This window comes from Littorina saxatilis, linkage group LG4, assembly GCF_037325665.1.
Source record: "Littorina saxatilis isolate snail1 linkage group LG4, US_GU_Lsax_2.0, whole genome shotgun sequence".
Taxonomy (NCBI): domain Eukaryota; kingdom Metazoa; phylum Mollusca; class Gastropoda; order Littorinimorpha; family Littorinidae; genus Littorina; species Littorina saxatilis.
The window spans coordinates 51,418,823-51,429,402 of record NC_090248.1 but is presented as its reverse complement, the minus strand read 5'-3'; the positions used below and the strand labels follow the sequence as shown (position 1 = coordinate 51,429,402).

The window sequence follows — 10,580 nt, the reverse complement described above, 5'->3', positions numbered from 1 at the left end:
AATGAGTTGGGGCATTCTGACCAATCACAGGATCTGTTTCATTAAAACGCAAACTTGATTGAATTACAATTTATCTTGTTGTATTACTTAATCCGGAGAGCATGCAGGCTGTTGATTTGTTTTTTTTATCTCTGTCTCATTGGAAAGATGGTACTGGCCAGGTCTCATATTTTGAGCAAAACAGTGTACATGCTAACATAAAACAAAACAAAAGACAAATAAATAAAACCATTAGAAACATACTTTGAGAATATTTTCCAAACATTTATTCATCATTCCCTGATATTTCCACAATATAAAAAATAAAAAATAAAACCATGATAAAAATGTCAAAAGTTGAATCAGTTCTTAAGTTTCTAGAAGTGAGTTTGGATATATACCACACTTTTGGGTTGTGTACCTAGAAATTTACCAATTATATTCCATCTTTTGGGTTTAAAAAAGCCTTCGCAGATATATTATAACACATCCAAAATGATGCCAGAAGAGACAAGGAAATATGAGGTTATTTGCAACACCACCAGCAGAGGAAGAAGTCGCTCATTTTGCAGCAGCAGATAAAAAGAATTGTTGAATTTGAAGCAGGAGCAGACACAGAAGTTGTTGAATGTGTAGTATCTGCAGCAGACAAAGAAGTTGTTGAATTTACAGCAGACGATATATTTGTTAAATCTGCAGCAGCACACAAAGAAGCCATTCACTTTGTAGCAGCTCCAGACAACAAGAATTGCTGAATTTTAAGCAGGAGCAGACACAGAAGTTGTTGAGTTTGCAACAGGAGCAGCAGCAGACAAAAAAGTTGTTGAATTTTCAGCAGACGATATACTTGTTAAATCTGCAGCAGCAAACAAAGAAATCATTCGCTTTGCAGCAGCACCAGTCAACAAGAATTGTTGAATTTTAAGCAGGAGCAGACACAGAAGTTGTTGAGTTTGCAGCAGCAGGAGCAGACAAAGAAGTTGTTGAATTTGCAGCAGACGATATACTTGTTAAATCTGCGGCAGTAGCCATGGAAAAAGTTGTTGATACAACCAGTGCAGACGATGACATGTCTGCAATAGGCGACTTTGAAGATCTGCTCCACATGCTATGACACCTGCAAAGACAAAGAATACAACAATCTTAAAAAACATAAAGAATTTAGTGTTATTTGAGAACTTCAGTGTAAACACTATAAGTATGTCTTCTTTGTTGGTGTTCTTTGTTTAACATAGAACTGAAGGTAAATAAGTCCCATCTCCCCCCTTCCCCCGTCGCGATATAACCTTGAATGGTTGAAAACGACGTTAAACACCAAAGAAAGAAAGAAAGGTAAATAAGGTTTAAATTGTCTTTGCATTATGCCAATATTGTTGAATTTACGTCTGTGAATTTGCTAACTTTGATAGCATCATTCTGTGTTTGAATGAAATGCTCTAAGTCAATGCTGCCTGGCAACAGCCCTACCAACCCGTCCATCCCCATCCCCAACCCACCCACACACAGAACACATTCCAAAAAAATTTCCCCAGACTAATACAATAGAATGTCAGTTGGACCTTGACTAAAAATATGTATAGGTAAAGATACATGTACCAGCTACAACAAATTGTTCTGTCAGAATACCTCCTACATGTCGAAATGATGTGATGGTCGACCAGCCAAGGATTAGAACAATGCGTCATATAATATAAGCATATGTATCAATGACCCTAGGCTGAGGCCTGACAATAACACTGCCTTCTCTCATATGATTTTCTGTTATATAATAATATGACTGCTGAAACATTCATCAAGCTTTAAACAAGGATTTTACCTGCAAACACACACACACACACACACACACACACACACACACACACACACACACACACACACACACACACACACTTACTTGGCCTCAACAGCCAGAATGTCGGGGTTGTACCTTGTAGTTTACATCCCGGTGAATGCTTTCTGTTCCATCCTCATGGTAATTCCTCCCACCCTGCAATGAAAGCATTGATGTGTGAATTGCATTAATTACTATAGTCTAAACACACTCAAATCTTTACTTGTAAATAAAGACAGAGAGATAGAGAGTGGTAATGGGTGAGGGGGGGGGGGGGGGAGGGAGAGAGCAGTTGTCAATCAAACTTTGTTTTAACTTATTTAAGTGTCTTTGAATAGATCATTTTCGAAAATAACTCCCCATGCCTCTCCTGAGATCTCTTATTTACTGTACAGTAATGCATTTGACCTGAAGCCGTAAGATTGAACAGTAAGTGCCCTGGGTGCACATGTGTGGAAAGTATCAGATTGAGAGAGAGAAAGTTTCAGATTGAGAGAGAGAGAGAGAGAGAGAGAGAAACAGACAGACAGAGACAGAAAGACACACAGAGAGACTGAATCTGAGAAAGAAAGGAAAGAAAGAGACAGAAGGCAGGAAAGAAAGAGAGAGAAATCCACCTTTCCAATCGTTATGCATCATTATTGCTTTGATATTTGTGACTCGTATGAAAAATAAGTCAACAATCACAATGCCAACCGATCGTGAACTATGTCTCTACAGTTCAACATTACCTGAAAGTTCCATTTCCCATTCGCCTCAGCGTCACAAGATCTGTATTGTGTAGTCCTGATATATGCTGAAGTGTAGCATGTTATCTTATACATGTATCAGCAGTCACACTGGCTTTGAAGTTGCTAGCGTGTTAAAAACTGTTGCAACTTGCAGAAACTTTTTCACAGTGAAAAGTTTGAGACTGAGAGTAATGTCCCTTGGCGATCAAGGGAGGTCACTCAGAATGTTCGTTCCTAGTTATCGAAGCCGAAGGACATAACGGCAATGCGTTGGGAAGATTGAAAACTGGCAAGTTGCAAGCAGTTGCAAGAGCACTATGTGATATACACCAACAGAAACAAACCAGACTGGACAGTCAAATACTAAGACCGAAGGCGCAAGACATAACTGGACTGGTTTCAAGAGTTTTACAAACTTTGAGTGAGTATTGCCGATGGAACTTGGAAGATAGATTTGCTAATTATTGAGACTTTCAAGATCAGTTGATGTATTTTTTCTCTCTTGGAATACATGAGACTAAAAAGTGTTTTTTTTTTCTTAGGTGTGTGTGTGTGTGTGTGTGTGTGTGTGTGTGTGTGTGTGTGTGTGTGCTGTTTTTCTTTATTGTTGTTGTTGCCTGAAATGGTGTTTTTAACTAAGAATCCAGTTTTATGATTCTGTTGTGCATAATAAATAGCTTTTATTCTTTCAGATTTATACCACAAAAAAACCTGTCTGCATTTGGTGGGGAGGTGCCTTAACTGGTCAAAAGAAAAGTGAGCTGATTGATGGCATGGTCGTTCATCGCATTTGGATGGGGAAAAGCAAAAGCAGTTTCCATTCTTCAACAAGCAACAAGGTTTGCATTGGGTTTTTTAAACGAGTTTTCAATGTAACTGACAGAACAATTTGTTGTATAATTATTATAATCAGTTGTGTAATGCTTGCAAAACACACACACACATGTACACACGCATCCTCCACCCCACCCCACCCTTTTCCACACACACACACACACACACACACACAAACAAACTCCAATTTGAACTGTTCCTGTTTCAGTGGTGGACCTTTCTGGTGACCTGTAAAACTGTCTGTTGGAACATATTACTGGGGAAAATAATCTATCATTGTGCTTTTGTAAATTTGTTGGTTAAATCAGAATTACTTACAATTCTGTTTCCAGTCCTTTGTGCAAATTCGTATTAATTGGACATTATTTCTTTCAGATGAAAAAATCCTCTCTACAATCGGAGAGGGGGGTGGCAATGGGAGGGGGCCACAGTCTGAAGGATGACTGTACCAAAGCATGCAGTTGGAAGGGGACAACCCATCAAGGTTTACAATTATCTGCTTTGAAAACAGTGAGTACAATTTGCTACATGTATAATTATTGTTGTCAGTTGTTTATTGCTTGCAACAGACCCCCCCCCCCCCCACACACACACACACACACACACACACACTCATATATACATTCAAATATCAACCATTTCTGTTTCAGTGATGGACTGGTATGATGAACTTTTCTGTCTTTAATAACATTTAGAAAAACATGTTGTCATTCTGTGCTTGTTTGTTTTTGTTTTTGTGATAACTAAGAATCCTTGTTCTCATTCCTGTGCACATGTATTTATATTGACTTTTATTCGCTCAGATAACAAACACGTCTGCAATTGGTGGGACGGTGTCTGGACTGGTGGGAAGAATGATGAGTTCATTGATGACAGATGATTGTCACGCGCAAAATGTTCCCACAATAAATGTCACTAGTGTGTGTCCCATACAAGTGGTGTGAGACCTTATTTCTTCTGGATTATTCTTTCCCTTCTCTTCAGTCCGTGGGCACGTGGTTGTAGGGGGATGTCTGCTTTTCAGCTATTATGATTGGTCAGTGGAAGTGACGTCGCGCATGACGCCGGTGGCTAGCAGGCATGCGTGACTAGCTTGCAGACTGGGGATGGACGACGCACAGGAAGGGTAGCTAGCACAGGTTTATTGCAAGCCAAGTTTCCTTAACTTTTGTTCCTGAGAGGATAAAGCTGAACGGCTGTGGTTTTTGTTTAAATCCGCCGTGCCGGGCTGCGTGGATATCTTTTGTTCCCCTGCTTGTGTTCAAGGAAGCGCCGCTAAGATTTTCCCCTTCATTTCTCACAGGTTGTTTGGTGAGTAGTGTGTCAGTCTGGGTGTCGCCAATTTGACTTCTCTAGTAGCCGGAATGTGTGTAAGTGTGTGAATGAACAGTAAGTCTGAAACCCATTTTGTTGCTCTTCGTTTTTGGCTCACGTAAGTGTAGCCTATGCGATCGTAACTTTGTCTGTCTGTGCGTGCGTGCGTGCGTGCGTCTGTGCGTGTGTATGTCTGTGGTAGAAACTCTAACATTTGAAGACGTCACATTACATTGACGTCACATTATGACGTAAGAGGGTTAGACGTCACGCGAAGGAAGTACTGAAAGTCTCGGTCATTATTATTTTGAGCGCGCCGAGACTAGTTGGCAGTCGTGTCCTTGTAAGTAGGCTACATGCAGACAGACAGATCTAGATCTAGTGTCTCGCTTTCTTGCACAGTTTCACCTATGCTCTTTCTGTGTGTGTGTGTATGTGTGTGTGTGTGTGTGTGTGTGTGTGTGTGTGGGTGTGTGTGTGTGTGTGTGTGTGTGTGTGTGTGTGGGTGTGTGTGTGTGTGTGTGTGTGTGAGATGGAGTGATTGAGTTTGTGTTACTGTTTGTCGATTTCTTACGTGAGCCTTGATGGCTTCGCCTCTTGTTCGTTTTGTTAAGCTTTCATTTGGGGTGGTGGGGAGGTATCATTTTCACCCCATGTTTTTCCGTGGTTGAGTGGTGTATGAGCGAAATCTAGGCTTTTTGTGTCGAGGTTTCTGATTCTCAGGGTGGCGACTTTCTGGCCAATGTGGAGAGTTGATGGACACTTGAGTTGGGGGAGGCGTGTGTTCCCTGGCATGTTCTCTGGTGGGTTCAGAGTTTGACATGGAGAGTTTTTGGATGAGCTTGGATTTTGGATGACCGGTGTGGTGGTGGTCCCATGTCGGTGTGGACAGATTGTTGTGCTGTGTCGCAGGATGTGCAGGTCCCATGTTTCAAGCGTGCTCATGTGGTGATGTCCTGGTGTTTTGTCGGAGGACCTTGTGGAGTGAGTTTCGTGGATTGGGGGTTGAGAGATTGTAGGTTTGTCATGAAACTGGATTTTTGGTATTTCTTGTGTAAAACAAAATGGCGGATTTGTGGGAATAGTGGTTGCCCTTGGAGGGAGTTGATTATTTGCCCTTGTCAGAAATCGAAAGTTATTTCCCCTGGCCAATATGGCCGCTGCCCTGTTTACCCAAAACATAAACTTTTTGTGAAAGTGTGTTTGACTTGAGAAATTTTTGCACATTGCTTTCCCAAGTTAACTTTTATAAATTGAACTTATGATTTTAGGGTTTTATATTTCATGGAGAGGTCAACCGGAAGTAACCTTCAGCCATTTTGAAACTTTGTTGACATTGTTTTGAAAAACTGTGTACTTGGATACCAGTTTGTTTTCATGTAGGTTTTTGGAACTTTTTCAGTGTTTTGGAGTTTAATTCAGACTCTGATAATTTTCTGGAACTTTTTGCTATAAAGTTAATAGTCAGTTGGACTTTGAAAATTTTAGGGGAAAGTTTTCCAAATATTTTATACATGATAAGAACAAAGTGGAACTTAGTTTTTAGGAGTGATGCTTTGTCACCATAAAAGGCTAAGGTTAACATTGACTTGGGAGAACGTTGTGCAATTAAGAAACGTTCTGGTTTTAAGATAGTTAGACTTGAACATAAGTTATTATGTTGCGCAGAACCTGCCTACCTGCCTACCTGGCTATCTACCCACCTACTTATCCTGGTACCTACTACCCTGGTGCCTGCCGTTCTGCTGGGTGGTGATGATGATGTGCGTACCTAGCCAGTCCCTGGCTGGGGTTTCCCGGTTCCCTGCAACTCTGGGATGCAGTGTTCAGGAGGAGAAGTGGTATCGTTTTCATTGAGTTTTGAGAACATTGACTTTTTGGGGATTACATGAACAATACGGTGTTCCCCTCTACACGAACAATCCGTTGTTCTCCGCTTGATAGCGTGTTTATGTTCCGCCGATAGCATTCTCCGTCGAACCACGGTAACCCTTTATTGCATAATTTCCGTGAATGTTCACCGGGTTAATATTCATGCGCGACTGTACCAGAGACTGTGCAATATCATGATTGATTTGTGACATTGATGAACCGTGGGATCAAACGTTCTGTTAATGAATTGAAATCACAGAGACATTGGGTGATCACTGCGCTTGAGTGTTAACAACACACCCTCATGTATTGAAAACTAACCTAGACAAAAGGGTTCTGGGATTTTTGAGTGTGCCCAGAGATATTTTGTGGTGAATTGATGTTTGTGTCAAGCTAATGAAGTGTTGTGTGATTTTGGGTGAACTATTAGTGCAAGCAGGACCTCACATCGATGGATCATCACTTGTGATTATCTATTTATTGGTCGTTCTGGTTTGAGAAACAAGCGCGGTAATTTTGTTAATAACTTATTGGCTTCAATTTTTGATTAGTTAGTTAATGTGATTGAATTAGTGATTTAGTTTCAGATTCAATTAGGTTTTGTTGGTTAACCCCTTAAGTTTGAGAGAGAGAGTGTGTTTGTTGTCTTGTATTGTGTATTTATGTGAATAAAGTTATTCTTCCTCTTTAATTCAAAAACTATACCGGTCTTGTCTTGCCTTTCATTTCTAATCTCACATTTCTTTTTCTTTTATTTTGTACCACGCGAGTAGCGCGTGACAATGATTGTACCAAAGTCATTCAATCAGAAGGGGGAAAACATCGAAGTTTCCATTGTCTGTGCTGAAAGTTCACACTGTTGACCAGTAAGTGAATTGTTTAACTCAGTGTCGTCTTTTTTTTTCCTGTGGTGCGTAATTTCAATATCAGTTGTGTAATGTTTGCAACACACACACACACACACACACACACACACACACACACACACACACACACACACACACACACACTCTCTCTCTCTCTTTCTCTCTGTTTCTTTCTCTGTTGTTACAAATTGGGCTGAGACTTTTGATCTTGCATATGTGGACTTGCGCCTGTGTATGTGTGTGTGTGTGCGCGCCTGTGTGTCTGTGTGTGTGTGTGTGCCTGTGTGTATGTGTGTATACATGGGTATGTTTCTTAGTACATGTACTGTATACATGTGTTTGTTACTGCTAATGTGTGTGTATGTGTGCTGTGTGTGTGTATGTGTGTTTGTAAGTGTATATTTGTGTTAGTGTGTGTGTGTGTGTGTGTGTGTGTGTGTGTGTGTGTGTGTGTGTGATTTAGTTTGTAATCCCAGCCATTGACTAAGAACCCTTTTTCCTTCTCTATCCCAGGTTGGTATCCTGCATAAGATTATGACCACTTCAAAGTCATGGAGCTGGGCCTGGCCACATAGTTCAAGCAGAAGTTGAACTCACTCATCATTACCATCATCATATTCTGTGGGGTGGACTTCACCTACGACCAGAAGTTTGACCAGCGTCAAAGAGTGAGTGCAGGCAGCTGCTAGTGCTACAGGACATCATTGCGCGCCATCTCACTAACAAGATTCAACACCTTTGCTGACCCACAGCTTCTGAATGCTGTGTTTGTAAAGCAGCCCGGCATCAAGCCTTATTTACATGGGTGCCATCATTCAGGACTAACACCAACAGTTCATAAACAAATATTCACTGTGCACACACATGTTTGGCAAAGTGGAGCAGAAGTCTTGCTGCTTGTTAATTTTTATTCATCGATGATTGTTTTTCATCTAGCTACTCCAAAAAATATGTTAATATCTTTTGTGATAGCAAGAATCTTAATGAAATGAAGCAGAGCGCTATTTTAAGATCTGAGAAACAAAGGGACGTAATTGCTCTGCCATATGACATGTGCAACAAGAGTAAGTGAGATTATGTGGAAGCAATTTTCTTGGCACCTGTAATAATAACACGCTTAGGAATGAACAAGAGACTTTACATGCTTGTCGCACTTGTATGCATTAATAGCGCTTACATCCCTTTGTTTCTCATATTTTGTGCTACTGACTTGTTTGTATACAGTTAATACTGATTGTGCAAATACTTTGTATTGTTTTCATCTCTGATTTTGTCATTAACAGTGATCGCTGTCGATAATGAGTTTGCACAGCCCTATGGTATTTACCTTGATGAATCCATACCAACACATTGTGATTGAAATTCTTAATTGCTGATCCTGTTATCGCCTTCAGATGATTTTTTTTTTATCAAGTTCAGACTATTATTAGTCAATGTAGCAATGCTTCAATGAGACCCCCCGCGGGTTAGGGGGAGTCCCATATTGGTTGGGACGTGAAAGAATTTACCCGATGCTACCCAGCATGTCGTAAAAGGCGACTAACGGTTCTGTTTCTCCTTTTACCCTTGTTAAGTGTTTCTTGTATAGAATATAGTCAATGTTTGTAAAGATTTTAGTCAAGCAGTATGTAAGAAATGTTAAGTCCTTTGTACTGGAAACTTGCATTCTCCCAGTAAGGTCATATATTGTACTACGTTGCAAGCCCCTGGAGCAATTTTTTGATTAGTGCTTTTGTGAACAAGAAACAATCAACAAGTGGCTCTATCCCATCTCCCCTTTCCCCGTCGCGATATAACCTTGAATGGTTGAAAACGATGTTAAACACCAAATAAAGAAAGAAAGAATGCTTCAATGAGATTAAGTCCACACATAATTTTTGTTTTCCCGATTGATAATACTATGCTGTGGTATTTTACCGAGACTGAAAAATGTGTTGTAATATTTTTTAGTTCACATTTTCATGTTTTAGCAATTGAAGGAATTTAGTATGCATTGTTCAACATTTTAAAAGTGTTACTGTTATCAAATTAGATACTGTCAGGCTTTTACACACCGTACAAACACCCTTCCATTTGAACGCTCACCAAACGGGAACATCCTAGGTGCCCTACGTAAAGAGCGAGCAATTTTTAAAGAATGAATTTTGCAGATTGTCTCACTTTTTGGACCCATCCTGAACTCAGGTAAAAAATGAGTTACTTCCCTTCGGGTCTCATTCTATCGATGTAAACTGGCGATAGCCGTGGATCGATGATTATCAGAATGTTTTTGGACCGTGGTGCGTTTTTGCGCTGGACCTAACTTTTAAAATCTAAATAATAAATTGACAGCTTGTTACACAAACATTCTTCAATCATAAAAGAATTCTTTTTTCATCAAGACAAGATCAGTACAATTCGAAGTTGTGAAAGTTTGAAAAAAGAAAAGCCCGGAAGCAGGGTCACGCAAGGGTCATAGCAGACGACGGTTTATGCATATCGCCGTTCCTCTCAACAGTCAAAAGCCATCGCTAGAGTTCTTGTGAACCACAGCCGTTTGTTTCGTGCATAAAAAAGTGCTATTGTAGATAAGCTCACATCGAGTCGCATTCAAATGACTAACTGACGACTACATTGTGAAAAAGGGAAACTGGATCACACGGGTTCACGATGGCTCAGGGGTGAGATAAACCACGCCCAAAAAACACGCCAAAAAAAATTCTTTTAAAATTGTTCGCTCTTTACGGAGGGCACCTAGGATGTTCTCAATCGGTGAGTGTTTAAATGAAAGGGTGTTTGTACTGTGTGTAAAAGCCTGACCGTATCTGTGATGGTTTACGGTAGGCTTACTGTGCCTTTAAAGACCTCAACAATTTAAATTTTAAATAAAATTTGTGATCTTGAATTTTCTGTGCATTAATTCAAATTTGTATTTGCAAATGTTATTTTAATGTTTTCAGGAGAACGTAAATTTAACGTTTGCATGTGAACGTTAATTTAACGTTGGCATGTGAACGTTAATTTAACGTTGGCATGAAAACGTTTGATTATGGTTTTGTTTTGATTAATTTTATGTTTGCATGCAAACGTTAAAAAAATGTTAAATAAACGTTAATCTAACGGTTATATTATGGTTTTGTTTTGGTTTGTTTTTAGTTATTTTTACGTTAGAGA

At 39.9% G+C, this 10,580-nt stretch overlaps 2 long non-coding RNA genes across 2 annotated transcripts; one reads left to right on the top strand and one right to left on the bottom strand.

The window, feature by feature from the left end:
- Window positions 1–239: 239 nt before the first annotated feature.
- LOC138965033 (uncharacterized) lies at window positions 240–2,680 on the bottom strand. The gene is made up of 3 exons (XR_011455270.1): window positions 2,542–2,680; window positions 1,874–1,966; window positions 240–1,096 (listed from the first exon to the last, which is right to left on the bottom strand). It is a non-coding gene; the product is annotated as an uncharacterized lncRNA (long non-coding RNA).
- A 4,672-nt stretch (window positions 2,681–7,352) lies between these two features.
- LOC138965032 (uncharacterized) lies at window positions 7,353–10,372 on the top strand. The gene is made up of 2 exons (XR_011455269.1): window positions 7,353–7,427; window positions 7,941–10,372. It is a non-coding gene; the product is annotated as an uncharacterized lncRNA (long non-coding RNA).
- Window positions 10,373–10,580: the final 208 nt, after the last annotated feature.